Consider the following 19,208-nt stretch of genomic DNA (forward strand, 5'->3'; position numbering starts at 1 on the left):
AAATTTCCAAAGGAAATGTCTCTAATTTTGGTCCTTTATGTGGATGATCTCTTTTTGACATGTGATGATCTTCTCATTCATTAATGCAAGAGGGAGTTGGATTCTAAATTCAAGATGAAGGATCTAGGACTGGTGCACTACTTTCTAGGGCTGGAGGTTTGGAAAAATCCAGGTGAGATTTTCCTTTCTCAAGAAAAATATATTGTGAAGCTGCTTGAGGTATGTGGGATGGTGGATTGCAAGTCTGTATCTACTTTGATGGAACTCAACTTCAAGAATCTATGTGGAAGTGTTGCTAGGATTGGATTAGTGAACCCTTCTGAATATCATCAACTTGTGGGGACCCTGATGTTCTTGGTAAACTCATGTCCTAACATATGCTTCGTTGTGAACACATTGAGTCAATTTATGGTTAAGCCTCATCAGATTCAATGGATTTCTGCTAAGAATCTCTTGAGATATCTCTGGGGAACAATCCACTATGGACTGAGACACACTGCTAGGAATTTGAGGCTACATGGATATACATATGCTGACTAGGCTGGTAGTGTGGTGGATCATAAGAGAACGTTTGGGTCTTTCTTCTCTTTGGGATCTGATTCAATATCTTGGATAAGCACCACCGAGGATAGATACATTGCTGCAAGTATGGCATGTTGTGAAGATTTTTGGTTGAGGAAGCTCTTCTGTGAGATATTTGAGCATGTGTTGGATACCACTGTCATATTTTGCGACAACTAGAGTGGGATTCACCTATCAAATAATCCTCTTTTCCACGACCGCAGTAAGCACATTGATATCAGGTACCACTTTATCTAGGATATGGTATAATAGGGAAAAATAAGGCTCGAACACATCAAGACGAATAAGAAGCTCATAGACATTCTCACAAAGCCCTTAGGGAATGTCAAATTCTTAACCTTCTGAGAGATACCTGGAGTCATGGAAAGACTCTCCTATGATGGCCTTGTATGAGTTGGACAATGAGTTCTGGGAGCTCCTCAAGGCTTGGGGTACTTCTTGGAGCTATGAGGGACCATAGGGTGAGTGGCTCAACTCCCCCTAGTGGTGCGCTATGTATAGGGTGAGTGGTTCACCTTCCTGTACAATTAGGGACACATGTATATAGGTTGAGTGGTTCACCCTCCCCTATGGTTGACATATGAATATGATGAGTGGTTCACCTTATCCTATGACATATGATGAGGATCAGTGGTTCACCTTCTCCTGATGATGCCTCAGTACCCATCCTACCCATGGAGACTTGGACACATGGGAAGTACCTCTCATCTGGCCAATGAGTTGGGAAAAGTCATTAGGGACCATAGCGCTACTCATGGATGGATCATGTATTGTCGTACTCCTTATGACTAGGATGCATGGTGTTTAAAAACTTGATCTCGGATCAAGGACTAACTTTTGTCAGTGGAGAGTGTTAAGGTCTTGTGATTCACTCTCGATCACTTCTTCTTCATTATTAATTCATGGTTCAACATAGTAGAGTAGTCAAAGATGGTACATGATGATAGGATGGCATGAGGATGATAGATGGATTGGTGGGTGGAATTATCCCTAGTTGAGAGGGAGTGTTAAAATTTGTAACTAAGGATAAATTCCACCTTGGGACAACTAATATTATGGAGATGATATTTGCATTGGATTTCTCTTGCTGAGAGGTCCAAGATTGATCTAAATATGATCTCATTTAGACAAGCAGAAGTATAATTTTGAAGTTATCTTCACACATGTGCCAATTTTCAAGGTCGACCTTAGTCAAATGTAGGCTTAAGAATGCCAATGGTTATGTCTCCTTACCCACAATGAAGTGTATAGATAGGAGTGACCTCTCACCTCATTTGGACATCACTTACTCACACATCCTTCTCTCTCTCCACATCAGATTGGTTCATACAACTTGGGATCTTCCCTCTCTCTCACACACATGTGTGGAAAGGAGGCTAAAAGTTTCAGAGAGAAAATGCATGCCAAAATTCCAGATTGAAACCAACGTTGACCAACGTTAACCAAGGCTAGTTTGACTAAATTTGAGTGTGTTTTCTTGGGCATAATTTTCATTTCTTGAGGCTGTACTTGTTGGCACAAAAAAGAAGGCATTTGGGGCAGTTTGACCAGTGTTGACCGTAGGCCTATTTGACTGCAACATTGACTAAAGGTTGACTGAGTTTGGATGAGGATGGGAGGATTGTTTTGGGTTGAATTTGAATCTTGTTCGAGGATGATTTGAATACCTTTGACCGAGATGTAAAGGACAAGTGTTGTTACTAATTCAAGCAATGTTGACTGTATGGTTAGCGCTGAAGTTGACTTCTATTAACTGCTGATTTTGATAGGGTTGTTCTTACTATGTACTGGGCAAGTGAATTTTATTTTCACTCTCTCTCTCTCTCTCTCTCTCTCTCTCTCTCTCTCTCTCTCTCTGCTGAACTATTAATAATAAGAAGAAGATTTGAGGAAATGTTTTTCTGCACATTGGGGTTTTTGCTTGGCATCTGCCAAATCTGGTGTCCTCTTGTCTTGGCTTGTTTTCTACATATGTTTTTATGTTCTATCTGCACTTATTGTCAATACAATTGCTACTAGAAATTATTGGAAATTTTCATTGGGTTGCTAAAGGAACATTGAAGTAAATTGTGTTAAGCATAGAACATACCATTGTTATCTAAAACTAACAAAAGTGGTCTTGGATCTTCCTAAATCATGGATTGAAAACCTAGCAGTCATTATTGAAGCCTAACAAACAAAAAACAAGTTTTTGGAGTAGATATTGTCAAGTTTAGGGACCACTATAGGATTGCTACACTATTGTTATAGGATGTTGCAGGATTTACATGTTTTGCTACAAGATTGATTCTATGAGCATCACGAGGGTGAAAAATGTAGTTTGAATGTAGGAAAGAGTAGGTAATAGTATATGAGGGATGTGTGAGGCTTTTTTCCAAGCCTAGTACCTCTCATATGGCCATTTTGCACAAAAACAAATGCACATGGTGTCCCTAAAATAACCAAGAAATATGGTCTCAATGGCAGGATTTTGAGGACAGTGTGGGGTGACAAGGAAGGAGTTGATGATGATAAGGGGAATGGAGGATGATTTTTCCAATCATGCAAGTCACTGGTAATACCTACAAACCATTAACAATCCCTTTTCTTGCACTTAAAATGATGATAAAATTGCAGCGAAATAAGCTAAACAAAAAATGATGAGTCAAATTTTATGAAATCAAACAAAGAAGGAACTTATTTCATTAGGAACTAATTTACCATAAAACACGAATATAACGTACATACATTCAAACTTGTGAAAGACAATTTTTACTCCTAGGTTGTAGAAGGAGAGTATGCAAGAGATAATGAGCTAAATCCTCGCAAATTGCAAAGGAAAGAAACCACATTTTTTTGGCTTTCTATTGTAGACTCCTCAACCACACTTCCCTTAAGAGAGGTGGTAATCATAAGACCTTCAACCACAATTTTCTAGCAAATAAACTTCTACTCAAACAAGGAAGGAAATGATGCTACTACAATAATGCATACACATGATACATAAAGAGGGAACTTAGCCTCTAGGATGGGCCATAACCCATCAAGATTTAGGGCTCTGTAAAAAACTTAATTGTGAAGAAATAATAGACTTTTGATTAACATAAAAGAGAGTTCACATACATCATCTAAATAAGAATAGAAATGACATTCTTGAGCACTTGGCTCTTAGTATTTTTTCTTGCTTCTAAAGTTCAAACCCTAATGAGCTCTTGGGTTTATTGATTTATACAAATATGACTTAGGGGAAACCCCCTTGGAAGGAGGACGACTTTCCTCCAAAATGTGGAGAAAAGTGGATCTAGATCCCTTAGATCCTCACATTCACTTGAGTTCATTCACTGCAAGTAGGCCTTGAGTAGTAGATGAGTGACTCTAGGGATAACATGGAGTCAAAGGAGAGTAAATGCAGGGGACAAGCCTTCTACTCTTCCTCTAGATGCCTCTAGCATGCCTCTACATCATAAATCTACTAAAAAATGCTCTTTTTGGTGCACATTAACTACATTAGACCATGAAGCATGATAAAAATCCTTTAATAGTCCTATTAAACACATTATGGCCAAAAATATGTTAATTAATGTGAGGAAAAGGAGAAATTATGGGCTATAGGGTGGTAAAATGGACTTATACTATACATTGTGACGTTACCCATCAACCTTCTTATTCAAAATCAAAATTATTAAAAGAAAAAAGGAAGAAAAACCAATCTAACTAAACTACTTCTATGTTTTTTTAACAAAGCAAAATAAAACTAAGTAAAATCTTACTTCCAGTGTAGCCTTTCCATTAGCTCAAGCTTTGCACATATATGTACATAAAAAAATAGTCTTAGAAATGAAATTATAATTAAACTATTGAAAGAAAATGTCAAAGTATTGTGTACATCAATTTGTAATAAGTATAGTAAAATAAACTTATCATCTACAGGAAAACTTGCTAGAAATGAATTTTCTAGCCACACTTCAAATCCTTCATGAAAACTATTATCTAACTGTTGAAATGAAATCATGGTTGGAATAGAATTTTTCCAAGAAATGCCATGAATTTTTCCCTATAGATACAAGTTAGTGGTATGTACAAAAGGAAGAGTGCTAGAAATATTTTGCTTAATTTAATTTTCCAAACAATTCTTAAATGGATCATGAAAATAAGGATGGAAATTTGCTAATGATTGAAGAAGATTCCAAGGAGGAGAAGGTGTCACTCAAAGTTGGAACTGTGTAGTTTTAAATGCCAAAGCATGTAGAAACAATAATTTATATTCCTACCTACATTACTGGTATAATACAAAAATGATTTATTCCGGAGAGTTTCGTTTTCACAAGTAGCACTGAAATAATGCTATCAAGATCATAAACAACACCTACTTTTGTATAAAACTCAATATCATGACTACAATTGGGAGCTTGATTATCATAAGGATGATAAATTAGAATGGATTTTTGAAAATTGAAATCATTAAAATGATTAGAAGTTGAAAATGAGAATTTATTGGAAGAATTACTAAATTAGGGCCTATCTCATCTTCAATTATAGATTGATTTGAAGGATTGAAAATATGAGAACTTGACCTAACTAACACTGGAGGGTGAAGTCTCTCAACATTCTCAATCCTCAAATCAACAATATCATAAATGATTTCATCATTCTTATCATTTATTTCTTCCCTTGCAAATGACTAATGAGAACTAGAAACATAATAAGAAGAAATGATGAGAAAATTGTCATACGTATGATGAATATGATCATTGAAAATCAAATATGACTATTGAGTGTCTATTATTATTTCTTCATTTTCTTCTTAAGTAATTATATCATATTTACTAGAATTAGAGAAGCCTTTATGATAGTGATCTATTTGATTACTTATAGTTGAGTATTCCTGAGAACTAGAACTTGGTAGAAAACTCATTATAAACATCTTTAAATTTACAACTTCAATCATATTCTATAATATTTTGTAAGTGAGAACTAATTCATGGTTACCTTGTTCATTACAGGTATCAATTATATTATGAACAAGAACAGTTTCAAGAGAATCATTAATGGTAGTAGATATATTTTTATCTTCTTGAAATTTTTCATTAACACATTCTAGATTATTAGATTGAAGAGGTATAGCCATGTTACTAGTTTCTTCAAAAGAATCATCAATAGTAGAAAATGTTTTTAGATAAATTATGTTTTTAGATTCATTATGATTATTAGAAATACAAGGGAGAGAAAAAACATGTTTAACCCATCCCATTAATTCAATTTGAGGAGGTAAATCTTGAAGTTGAAACTGTAAAAAAATTAATTTAAATTTTGTAATGTAATTTAGAAAAGATTCCTCTTCAAACCTTCTATGATTTTCAAGTTTATCACAAACCTTGTCATAATTGTAGTCCTAAAAAACATGTAGGAACATCCTTGTAAGCTTGTGACAAGAATGTACAAAGACAAATAGTAGTGATCAACATCAGTCTTTGGCACAACTAGTAAACATATAGTAAAGATCATACAAATCACACTTTCATCAATATCATAATCATTACAATTTAAAATAAATTGAAGAACATAATCAAAATAAAAAAACATATCCCTTATCATTAAACTTTGTTTTTGAAAAATGATTAACTACTTGATTGAAGTGATAGGAGGTGCACATCTAGAGAAGCAACTCCAAACAGGAAGTTTGGAAGGAGCCATTACAAATATATGAAATAATAAAACAAAGACTCTAAAAAGGACTACTCATCAGTGGCCTTCTTTTTCGCTGTAGAAAAATTGATGGGATGGTGGTTTTGATTGGTTTTAAATGGTTCTAGTTACCCTTTTACTAAAACTAAACTAAAACTAATTGTTAATCTAATATAACTATCTATCTATCTATCTATATATATATATATATATATATATAACTCTAATATCTCCATTTTCTACTAAACTAAGATAAGACTTATTGCTTATCAGTAGGCAAAGAAAAAATACTTGCTCTTACAACATGCTTGCAAGAAGCATTCTTTTGTGCTAGCTGAAATGAGGGCTCAACTAATCCACATGGAAAATTTCTTATAGGAAAGGATACTTTTCACAATGCATTCCTAAATGCAAATTCAATTCTAATATACTATGGTAAGGGTAAAATAATTTCTATTCTATCTTGATGAAAAGGTAATAATACTCATTTAATCAAGAGCAAAGATGCAAAGAAGAAGGGGGACTGTAACAAGGCATGAATTCAATATTAGGTTTATTATTATGTTCATGAGGAAATTCATTAAACATAATAAAAGTTGAAACAAAACAAGATTACAATTTACAGAAAAATAGTTGTCAGGAAATTCTAATCACATTTCTTAGAAATGAAGAATTAAATTTAGCTTCAACCTTTCAACTCCTGCCAAGATAACTTCACAAAAACAAGTTATCATTAAAAACAAGCTATTATAAAAATAATGAAATCACAATAGTGTCATGTCCATCATTTATAATAAATTGTAACAAAAGAAAATATATATATGAATGATTACATAATAGAGGCAACAAAGGGCCTACAAATCCTTACAGTAGTGCAAAAAAATCACATGATGTATTATTCCTCTGAAATGTATCTGTACTGTATTCTTTTACAAGACCATGGTCACCATTTAAAATAGTGCACGCTAGTAGCCAAACCCTGTGAAAATCGTCCTACAAACCTCAAATATTTCTACGGGGAAAAGGAGTTATTACAAGAACGTCATCGCCTCTTTCATCTCTGCAGAATCCTTCGTCTAGAATCCTACACCAGAATTATACCTCGCAATAATGGCCCGAAGCAGTCGTCTAACTATCGAACCCCCACATATAAGATCTTTAAAAGGTTTTAATATTATTTTACATTTATACGATACTAATATTTTGTTCTCGTAACAAGGAGAGTATCCCTATCTGTACATTTCCTTGTCTGCATACAATTGGTCGATCAATTGTGTTCCTCTATGGTGGAATCATATTTTTCCACCGAGATCACAGTCGATCAAACACCTAATCCAAGGAACTCGATGGTCCTCTCCACTGTTTTGCAATGGGCTATTTTATCTTGATGTGTTGCGATTGAATCATTGTTGGCCACAATGGAATTATAATTATCATGCAAGCTTGGAATTCTCTCACCTCCTACCATGATTCTATTCTATATTGTAACTCCAACAGAAAGAATTTTGATTTTATTCTATATTGTAACTCCAACAAAATCACAATAATTGGGATTTGATTGTTAAAGTCGTGTTCCTTCTTGACTTAAAAATGGAGATACATCGTCCAACGTCAATTATATAGAAAATACTTATTGGCATAATTTGATACCTATGGATTAATTTGATACCATTGGTTTAGAATAATGTCTAGTGACTCTTCGAATCTAACCAGCCTTGATATATTTAAGCAACGAGTCATATTTCAATTGAGCTGCCATTATTTTCCTCTCCATCTACACAACAAAAACAAAGCATATTAAGTAATTGGACAAATCCCTCCAAATATTGATGAATCTGTTTAATGAAGTGTAAGGAGATAATATTGAAACAATAACATCAATACCTGGCTGAGTGGCATTTAATAATCAAAACATTTGTAATGAATACAAAATTGAATTTTCAACCTTGCATATTACATTTATCGGTCACACAATTCAATGACATCAATAATATATTTTGTTTCAAAGTCGTGGCAATTTGCATGCCGAAATTTGGCAGAAATAAAGCGAAATGAACTAAGTGGAGGGTTTCTTGGCCCACTAAATCAATGAAGATTCACTTCGCCGTGAGTAAGAACTAGATGGATCATCTATAATATTTGTGACCACCATGTTGGCCTTACTCGCTGCTTTGTGTAATGAATAAGCGCCTTCCCTCACCATGGTGACACGTGACACATGGAAGAGAGGATAAGAAGCGATTGTGTGGAAAGGAGTGGATTATCGGGATTCTCAACATGGAATAGAATGAGTATGGCATTGGCATAAAAGTAGCACCAAAAATATCACAAAGAGTATCCCAGAGGTGTTGGAATATTAATTTCTACTGTCTCAGTGATGATTTTTTAGGTAAAGAGTGTGTTCTTATTTTATAAGAGTGGTTTTTTTAATTTGATTTATTGTGTCTAAGATATTTTCCTATGTTAAGACATGTAATTTCATATATAATTAATATGATGACAGATTTCCTGATATAAACTTAATACTATTTTATAAGAGTGGTTTTTCTAATTTAATTTATTGTGTCCAAGATATTTTCCTATCTTAAGACGTGTAATTTCATATATAATTAATATGATGACAGATTTCCTGATGTAAACATAACATGGTATTAGAGCCTGTGAGGACTTGGCCTCTCCTCGGCTGAGGAAGCTTGGCCCTAATGCGCTGAGGAAAATAAAAGAGTGTATTTGTATTGTTTTAATTTTTTGAGTTTGTCCATTTGTTGGCATGGAAGAATTTTCCATAATCATGCGTGGCAACGAAAACATGATTAGAGCGTCTACTCGTGTTCCAAGAAGACATGGTGTCGATCTGTGGCAGGCGACCGGAAATGGAAGACGCTATGGCGGTGATGCCTACTTTCGTGGCTGACAATGATGGGGTTTATCACTTCTCTGGCGTCTACGATGGCCACGGAGGTTCACAGGCAGCACTTTATTGCAAGGACCAGCTTCACGTGGCAGTGGCGGAGGAAATCCGACTGACGGAGCCTGTGACATCAGCGCACCTTCTAATCTGACCGTGTCTTTCACTGATCTAGATTTTGTGTGCATCAGCCAATAGGAACAAGAAGGAAATAGATACATGAAGGACAAGGGGATTGCAGCATCTATGATTGCTCGAAAAAATGCAGAGGACGGTGCAGGCGTGGTTTATGGGAGGACCCAGTAGCATCGACCAACAAAAATCACCTTCCCTGGTGGCAAATTGGAATGCCTATGCTGCCTCCAAGTCAGAAGATGCAGATCTGGAAGCCGCGGTGCTTGACTCCTTTGCCCCTTTGATCAGAACTGCAAATGATACAGTTATGGGTACCTTCAACATTGTGTCAAAAGGAGTGCGGGATTTGCCAGGAAATTTTCAGTCAGCTGCCAGCACCGTGCCTTCAGGAAAATCCATCATGTACTTTGGATTGTTTTTGGCCACGGGCATATTCTTCATTTTTATTTCTTTCACCATGTTTCTCCTAGTCATGGTGGTGATGCCTCAGAAGTTTGCAATATGCTTTACTCTTGGTTGCATATTTATTATACGATCTTTTTCTTTGCTTTAAAAGGTGTGAGGAATCAGTTCACCCACATGGTTTCCAAAGAGAGGTTTCCATTCACCTTGGGATTTCTTAGGAGCATGGCAGCTACAATTTATGTGTCAATGGTGCTTCATAGCTATATACTATCAGTTATTCTCTCTCGCGTTCAGGTGTTGGCCATGTCATACTATATTATCTCATACTTCCCTCGAGGGCCTGCCAACATGAGGTTTCTCTTGTCAACGCTCACGTCTATGGTTCCTGCCTGCGTGAATATTTAAACGCTGTGACCATTTTTCTTGAAGTGGGCCTATGGCTGGGCTTTGTGAACTGGATTGACCGACGACGATTGTGGCGTGCTGTGCTCTACTTGTACGTTGAGCTGCTGGAACAATGGATCCGTTGTGTTGCTTGGTGCAGCCATTTGAAGTTCTGCGTACCATAAGGTGCCACTGAACCCGCCTTCAATCGTTGAGGAACATACACGCTCTGTTTCGATCCACTGAAGAGTTAGTATGGGCAGTGTTTCCATGTGAGAGCTGCCTCACCATTTGGACTTCCACTATGCCGCGAATTAGTATATGTTTGGTAAAATGAAATTTTTCTTGAATTATTTTTTGGGTTTTATAACTGAGAAATGTTAAGTCTGATCAACTTAACATGTAAATGCTATTGGTTAGAATTGATCACTCTAACAATGGAGAATTGAAGTTGGAAAGATTCAAGATGAAGACACCAAGGCTGAATATGATTTTAGAAGAAATTGATTGTAGAAATGGATATTAGGTGGTTGAAGCAGCATTAGATGGACAAACAAGGTACAATATTATGTGTTGAAATAAAGCAGACTCATAGAATATGTCACATACATTAGTAAGCAAGTCTATGATGTTTTGTAGTGGTCATTAAGTATGTATCTGGTAACTCCCAGAGTTGGAGTTGTGGTGTAAGCCTTGTAAGGCATGTGTATCCCCATACAGTTCGTGGTAATCTAAAAACCACTTTGTATTTGCAGTGTCGGTTTGTGGTAAGCCAAAAACCACGTGTAACAGTGAAGTGGGACAAAGATTCCTATTGGTATGGTTTAGGGTTAGCCGAGAAAACCCTCGGCCTAGTTGAGTCGGGTCTTTGGAGTGCCCTAGTGGCAGGTTTGTAGCCCAGAGTGGATGGAGTGCCCTAGTGACAAGTTTGCAGCCCATAGTGGTTGGAGTGCCTTTCTGGCTGAGTTGAGCCTTCGTGGCTGTGTTGAGCCTTCATGGCTCAGTTGAGCCTTGGTGGTTGTGTTTAGCTTTGGTGGCTGAGAGCCCTTGGTGGCATGGTTGAGGGTGATCAGATAAAACCCAGATCATGGTTACGGGTAATCCGATAAAACCCATGATGATACTGGAGGGGGATTTACAGGTACAGGTACATGTGTGCAATTATAATAGTTGAAAGAACCATGTATGAGAAGGACATCCTACAAGGTTGGCGGTTGCAGCGGTTAGTACCCATGCATTCTGATAGATGGTTGCTCCTTTATATGGACATCAACATATTCTTTTTATGTTTGACCACAAGTATACTTTGCAGATTGATATCGAGACAAGTGCTGATTAAGGGGGTGTGTTGGAATATTAATTCTTACTTGTCTCAGTTATGACTTTTTATGTAAAGAGTATGTTCCTATTCTATAGGAGTGGTTTTCCTAGTTTGCTGTGTGGTTGAGATATTCTCTCAACCAACAGATTGTGTCCAAGGTAGTTTTCCTATCTTGAGACAATACTCCTGTATATATGTAATTTCATATATGATTAATATGATAACAGATTTCTTGATGTAAATTTAACAAGAGGGAGCATGAAATCCTTTTGATGTAATGCCGATAGGATAAGTCAAATGAGAAATATAACATGGCTTCTTGTGGTGGTTGCAAGACATGGTGCAACAGAAAGGGTGGCGAGAATGGGTTGATAAAAATGTCACGTGATTTAATGCACAACGATTTTCAAATACGCCACAAATGCATGCAAGGATTTTGTTTTGGGAGATTATGCAATGAAAACCTTTGCGTTATGGTTTAGTTTGTCAACATGGTCTAAAATGTGGTGCAAACTTCTCAAGGATTCTGTGGTTTTTTTACATCTCTTACATAGTGACAATTGTGTTCTTATTAGGTTTCATATGATCATGACATGTTGGTAGAGCATGAATGATGTTCAAAATGAAATTATAGAAGAAACTTGGTGATGCAGGAGCATCCAACTAAAGAGTCACACTTTGCTATTTGATGTTTGGCAAAGATGAGTTTTGTTTAAGTTTTTATTTGAAAAGTTAAATTAATTTCCGAGTCAAATTAGTTAAAGTAGGTAAAAGTTAAAAAAAAAATGGTTTTTACGAGTCAGTTATTGTTAACTGAATGTTTCTCAACCATGTGGGAATTGTATGGGAGGGTATAAACCAACCCAAATCCACCCAAGAGGGGGTCGTGGAAAGAGATATCATTGTCTGTGTGTGTGTGAAGAAATTAGACATTGGAGTTTTTTTTTAATAAATGAGTTATGAGATGTTGTATCAGCCTATTGTTCAAAATATGTTGTAAGTTCCTATAACCATTTTCAGGAAAAAGAAAGAAGTAATTTAAATTTCCAGAACCCCAGGTTCATATAGGACCGAGCCGAAGTGAAGAAATTTCAAGACAATGCATTAAGTCATAAATTGCACGTAATCATCTGTGTAACTTAAATAATCATTTGCTTGCACTATTATGAAAATCCCTTTTTCATTTTCCAAGGTTCCATTTACAAAATGTGTATCCACAGTGCACATATAAATTACAAAACCAACATAGAAGTATTTGACAAGCACGAAAACAACTGAGTGAGGGTTTAGACCAACCGACCAAGGGTTATACACAGAACCCACTAGGGTTTTATTTTACAAAGCATAGAAAAACCGAGCAAGGGAATAAAGGGAAAGACCCTACCCTTTTACGCAGGGAAAACCGAGGCCGAGGTTTTGATGTCGAGAAGCCCCACCAGAAGCATCACACTTGCAAACAAAAAACAGGGAACCGAGATTAGAAAATAAGAACACGAAACTCATTGAAGAAAGAAAAACAAATTGATACGGAGAACCTTGCAGAAGAACAAAACACCTCTAAGGGTGACCCAAGGGTTTCCTCAAGGCCGAGAGGGCCACATTGAAGACAAAAAAAATCGATTTTAAAGCCCTGTCAAACTAGAGGAACCATCGGGTTAAAAACCCAGAACCAAGCTAGATACATTGGTTTTGAAAAAAAACATAGTGCCTAGAGGAGCCAAACCCTGCAAGCAAAGGCATCGAAGGGTTAGAAAAACGAGAAAGAAGATTGTAAGTGAAATTGGAATGAAAAACTCACCTTGGCAATTGTTGGGCTCTTAATTTGTCATTATTATTACCACCTCTTAACATTCATTTCATCTATTTCCACTATTCTTTTATCACATTATTTACCATACTTTATTATATAATTCCATTTCATAATCATTTATGCTCTTGTGGATAAATAATATCTGATCTCATTTATTTTTAATAATTAATCATTATTATGCATGATTTTGTTTAATTCATTCATTATAACCTCACTTATGATTTTAGCCTCCAAGATCTCTTCCAGATTGCAAATTTGGTCTTCAACAAATAATTAGATATTCAAACTCAGGAATTTGCTAGCATAAGAAGTAATAGTTTTCCGTTGGAAGTTTTGGGAAAATGAAAGCGAATATGGAAAATCCGAGACATGGGTTTTGTTCAGAACGGACCAAACCAGTTTCCCATTGAGAAATTTTCAAAATTTCGGTTTGTATTGAGGGAAAATCAAGGTTCTTCGAAGGAAATATTTGCAGATTTGTTGTTGCGGTCGTTTTCCAGAATTGCCCAAATTGTAATAACCAAATTCGACTTGTTCCAGCTGAATCATGATGGATAGATCTCTTAGATCTCATCTTGAATATTGAAATCAGTTTGTTGCAAGTTTCCTTTGGATGTTTGTATATTTAAAAGACACAATTCAAAGAGAGAGGGGAGCTAGCTGATGTAAGAATTGAGCCTTGTAACAGTGGAACTCTTGTTAATGAAATTTCCAGCCTTGTGATATTTCTTTCAATATGTGAGTTAAGCATGGCCCTGACCAGGGAGTTGGGCCGCCTACTCTTCTAATCAGGTGCTGTGCGTGTGTCCTTTTTATATATATTTTTTACTTGTTGTATTTTCTTTATTGTTGTTACAGATTTCCATAGATTGTTGTGAATGCTTTTCTTTCTGCAAGTTAATTTCCATTACCATTACAATGATGCTTTAATTTCTTAGTCACAAACCGTTGGTAAATGTAAGATTGTAACCTTGCTCCTGCATATATCCTGCGTGTTACCTTGAAAAATGTACGCACCTGGATTGACATATTAATGTGGTAAAGGGTTGAATAATTTGTTCATACTCGGACACCAACATTTTGGCATCGTTGTCAAGGAAGGTTAACAAGGTGCAAGACACGATCTGTATTGACCAGAGGGTCAATCTCTCGCCCTTGGGAGAGAAGGATTTTTCTCACTCTGCTCCAGGTCCTGAGCGTAGTCATTTATTTGTTTTGTTTCTCTTTCGGTTTTTTTTTTTTTTTTTTTTTTTTTTTTTTTTATTTATTTATTTTTATCTTTAGGCCCAATCTCTCGTCCTGGGAAGGGAATGGTCTTTTGACGCCCTACTCCAAGTCCTGAGCTTAAACTTTTCCTACATTTTTGTTTGTTTTGATTTTGGAAAAACGAATCTCTCGTCCTGGGGTGGGAATGGTCATTTGACGCCCTGCTCTAGGTCTCGAGCTTTAGATTTCCTTGTATGCATTCTTTTCTTGTTTGGCTTTTTGTCCTGGGGAGGGAAGGGTCTTTTGACACCCTGCTCCAGGTTTTGAGCTTTATATTTCCTTTCAAATTGTTTTTTTTAATAACTAGGAAGAAAAAGGGTAGAAATTTGAAGAAATCTTATGATTTCACTCAAGTGGTGATGTAAGCACCACCCATTCCACTAACAAATTGACAAGAATATATCAAGGAGGAACCTCAAAGAAACACATGAAGAAAATCTTCTATTATGGTAAGAAATGGCTCACATTGTTACTTTTGAATTCCCTATCAGCGATCTAGGAGGAGTGACACAAATGCATATAATTCCTCCATCCTCTCTACCAAATTTTCATGGTTTGGATAATGAGGACCCATATACATTCTTATTTGAGTTTGAAGTACTTTGTAGAGGATATGACTATTGTACTAATAATAAAAGGTTGAAAGTGTTTCCTCTTACTCTAAAAGGAGCAGCTCTCCGATGGTTCATGAGCCTTGGTGGGAACTGCATCAAAACATGGGAGGACATGAAGAATGTATTCTTGGAGAAGTACCAAGACTATTGCAAGGCCAATGAAGATGTTTTTAGTATGATACAAGGGAAAGATGAAAGCTTGGAGGACTATTTGGAGAGATATAAATACAACCTTCAAAAATCAAAGCATAAGCATTTGGAAAAAGAGATCTTAAAAACACTCATTCTTAAAGGAATCAAAGATGAAATTTTAGAAATCTTAAATCTGATAGGAAAATGTGACGTTTTTTAGCTATCATATGATGATGTTTGTGATTTATGCATAAGGTATTCAAGAGGAATATCCAAGGTTGGTAAGGATTCTAGAGAATTTTCTTCTTTCCTTTCCAAATCTGCTACAAGAACAGGAGATATAAGAGATGAAATGAGTGATTTATTTGAACATTTTAAGGTTGATTTTATTAGCTCTCTAAATTCACAATTGCATGTTTTGCAGGTTAAGAAAAGTCAAGCAGAATTTGAAGAAGTGATTTTTCCTCAATGCAAAAAGGAGCATCCCATGGATAGTTTCTCTTTCTTACCTGGGATGAAAACAATATTTCCAAGAGATGGAGAAGCTGCAACAATTTCACAACCATTGAAACCTTGACCTACATGTATGTTTCAAAATACTTCCTCTCCATTGTCTTACTTGCATAATCTATTATGGAATACTCATGTGTTAGGGCATCCATGTCAATCTCAATATAGCCCCCATCAATCTTGTCCACAAGTTTGGCATGGTTCATACTATGATTACATGACTACTCTCTCTCATCTTGTAGCACAAAAATATCATCCATATCCTTTTCCATCTTCTTTCAAGAACACCTTGCTTGCGTATCAAGATCATCCACACATCCCCATCAACTACATCATCAAAATCCTCCATGCCCTACACAATATCCTGCTCAACTCATTCCACACCCTCACCATAATAAACCAGTACAGCATGCTTACAGTGTTGAATTGCAAAATTTACCTACCCTTCCCACCCAACCTATCTCACATACACAATTGCAGAAAACTTATATCGAGATTGGAAATGTTCCAAATCCAAAAATTGTAAAAGTTATGGAAGAAAAAGAAGTTTCTTCTAGTCTGCGTCAACAAGTTGTTTTAGAAATTCAAGAACTTCATGATATGACAACTATGGTAAATCAAGAAAGTAAAGGATATATTGAAGATTGGTTTCACTCCATCAGTTGTTCGCAGCGTCACTCCATACTTCAACAATTTTTGACACCATATTTTCAAGGGAAGTTGGTCTCTCATACCCTAGTATTTATTGACAGACATTTCTCAAATTTGGGTGTGTATACACTTGAGACCTTATTTCTAAAATGGCTCCATTGGAAGTACTCTTATACGTAAGTATGCTCTATTTTTCAAGGTATAATAGGTTAGTGTAGAAAATGGAATAAATAAGTATATAAATAATTTTTGTTATATGTAGAACGAGTTGTGTTTGCTGGAACTTGCTGAGTATATCAATATCAATGGTAAATAATTGAATTTAATTGTGTGTGTAGATATATTATATTGAAAAATAGATTTCTACAAACACTCATCATCATTTTGAAAAAAAAATAAAAATTATCATATCTTAGGGCATGTGGGCTTGATAAAACCACTGAAATCACAGTCGGTACAGTCATGTTTTGAGGAAAAAAATGGGCATATTTTCAAAACCTGTTTCTATCCTAAGTATCCCTTTATTTATAATTTCTAATCCAATTTGAATCACTCAATTTGGATTTGAAATGAAAAAGTTATGACCAAAACATTGACAGTATGTCAAGTAGGCAGCTCAGGAACAAACTTGGCACAATCTGTTTTTGGAGGCCTAAATGACTAGATTTTTGAAATGTGTTTCTATCGTATATCACCCTATTAATCGAGTTTACAATGCAATTTGAATCACCTGATTTCGATATCGTATGAGAAAGTTATGACCAAAATACTGACTGTCTATCGTAAATCAGAACCTTTAAAACTCTGTTTTTCCGACTTTTCCTTCGCACATTTGACCCATCAATTATTCATGATTTCAAAACCTGTTTCTATTATATATAATTACATGAATATACTTTAATCTCCAATTTTAATTGGTTCAATCCATCATCAAACGAAAAAGTTATGCTTAAAATATCAACTGTTGGTCTAAGTTGGGAAATCGAAAATGACTCTGTTATGCAGGTTGTTCTAAGTAAATTTGACATATCATATCATGGAATTTTTAAAACCTATTTCCATTGGAAATATCCCTATTAATTCACTTTCATTTGGATTTGGAATCAAGAAAATCGGAAGAAAAACAAAGAATTTATGATTAAAATATTGTTGGTTAGTATGGCTGGCCACCGCAATCCCACAGGTAATAAATTAACTCTACTTTGTTATTTGTTTTCCATGGATTTATTTTACAGAGTAACTACTTGTGAATTGTTTTCATATATATTGGTTTTAGAGAGCTCGATCACCTCTCTTCTTCCATGATTACATGTTTTATTATAGGTAGATGCTCGTTTTTTTGCAAGTCCGAGGAGAATAAAGGAGGTCAATTTGTTTTTGAAAAAGTGATTATTGAAGGCAATGATAATGAAATAATAGATCTTCATCCCAACATCTATTAAGAAATCTAATATCATATAACTTTGATTCTTTCGAGGTGCCATGGAAATTGATCATAAGATTTTGTTACAAATTATTCCTATTATTTCTCACCAACAACATGAAGACTTTTTCATTACCTAATGGATTTATAACAGGAGAAATGGAGAATTGATTTCCATTTGAAAATCCAAGTCATTTCCGCCAAAACAATTTTCCATTCATTTACCATTGATAGATTGTTCTTTCTCGAAACAGATTGATATTCCCTTAGGAAACAACATTGCTGCAGTGAAAATCATAGCTGTTGCAACTTAAGTTATTTATTTATTTATCGCTTTTCAATAAAATTGTTATTTCTTTTCTGATTCCTCTTATGTTTTTTTCATGTGTTCAAAGTCACAAATTTTGTTCCTTCATCAAAATAAAAGGAAGTTCTCAAGTTTCATGATGTTGCTCCATATTTATCCATTTATTCCTGAGTCTTATCAGTATATGGTTTCCTCATATCCATTGGGTGCTGCTACTCTGCCACTGTTGTTACTCCCGAAAAATTTCTAAGTGTTAGATGCTGTTACTCCATAGATGTTGTTACTCCTTAGGTGCTATTACTCCGTCTTTGTTGTTACTCCCAAAAATTTTCTAAGTTTCGGATGTTGTTACTCCTTGGATGTTGTTACTCCAGCAATGTTGTTACTCCTTAGGTGTTGTTACTCCGCTGCTGCTGTTACTCCGGAAAATTTTCTAAGTGTCGGATGTTGTTACTCCGCCGATGTTGTTACTTCGCCAGTGCTGTTACTCCATCGGTGTTGTTACTTCGTCACTGTTACTCCATCACTGGTGTTATCCGCTAGTGTTGTTACTCCGCCGGTGCTGTTACTGCGTCACTATTGTTACTCCGTCAGTGCTGTTACTATGTCACTGATGTTACTCTGCCACCACTGTTACTCCGCCAGTTTTGTTACTTCGTCGATGTTGTTACTCCGCTAGTGCTGTTACTTCGCCAGTGTTGTTACTTAGCCAGTGCTGTTACTCAGCTAGTGTTGTTACTCTGCCACTGTTGTTACTCCGTTGCTGTTGTTACTCAGCCGGTGCTGTTACTCCGCCGTTAATATTACTTCGCCAATGTTGTTACTCCCGAATTTTTTCTGAGTACCCAGTGTTGTTATTCCTTCGATGTTGTTACTCTTTCAATGATGTTACTCCTCCGGTGCTGCTACTCCGTGGTGAAATTTTTTCTAAGTACCCAGTGCTGTTACTCTACACATGTTGATACTCTGCTAAGGTAAGTCTTCAGGTACGTCCCTAATCAACTCTGTGTATTTGATTGATGTTTTAATTATGACCGAGGACAGTCATATCTTAGTTGGGGGGAGGTGTTGCATTTGATAGAAAATGTATTATATT

The 19,208-nt window shown here is 35.8% G+C and overlaps 1 pseudogene; it reads left to right on the forward strand.

Annotated features, from left to right (window-relative positions):
• Positions 1–9,416: 9,416 nt before the first annotated feature.
• LOC149263482 (protein transport protein sft2-like) lies at positions 9,417–10,099 on the forward strand (annotated as a pseudogene).
• The last annotated feature ends 9,109 nt before the right edge of the window (positions 10,100–19,208 follow it).

Source organism: Pinus tabuliformis, chromosome 6 (genome assembly GCF_031772625.1).
Source record: "Pinus tabuliformis cultivar Carrire ecotype Pingquan chromosome 6, CPIR1, whole genome shotgun sequence".
Taxonomy (NCBI): Eukaryota; Viridiplantae; Streptophyta; class Pinopsida; order Pinales; family Pinaceae; genus Pinus; species Pinus tabuliformis.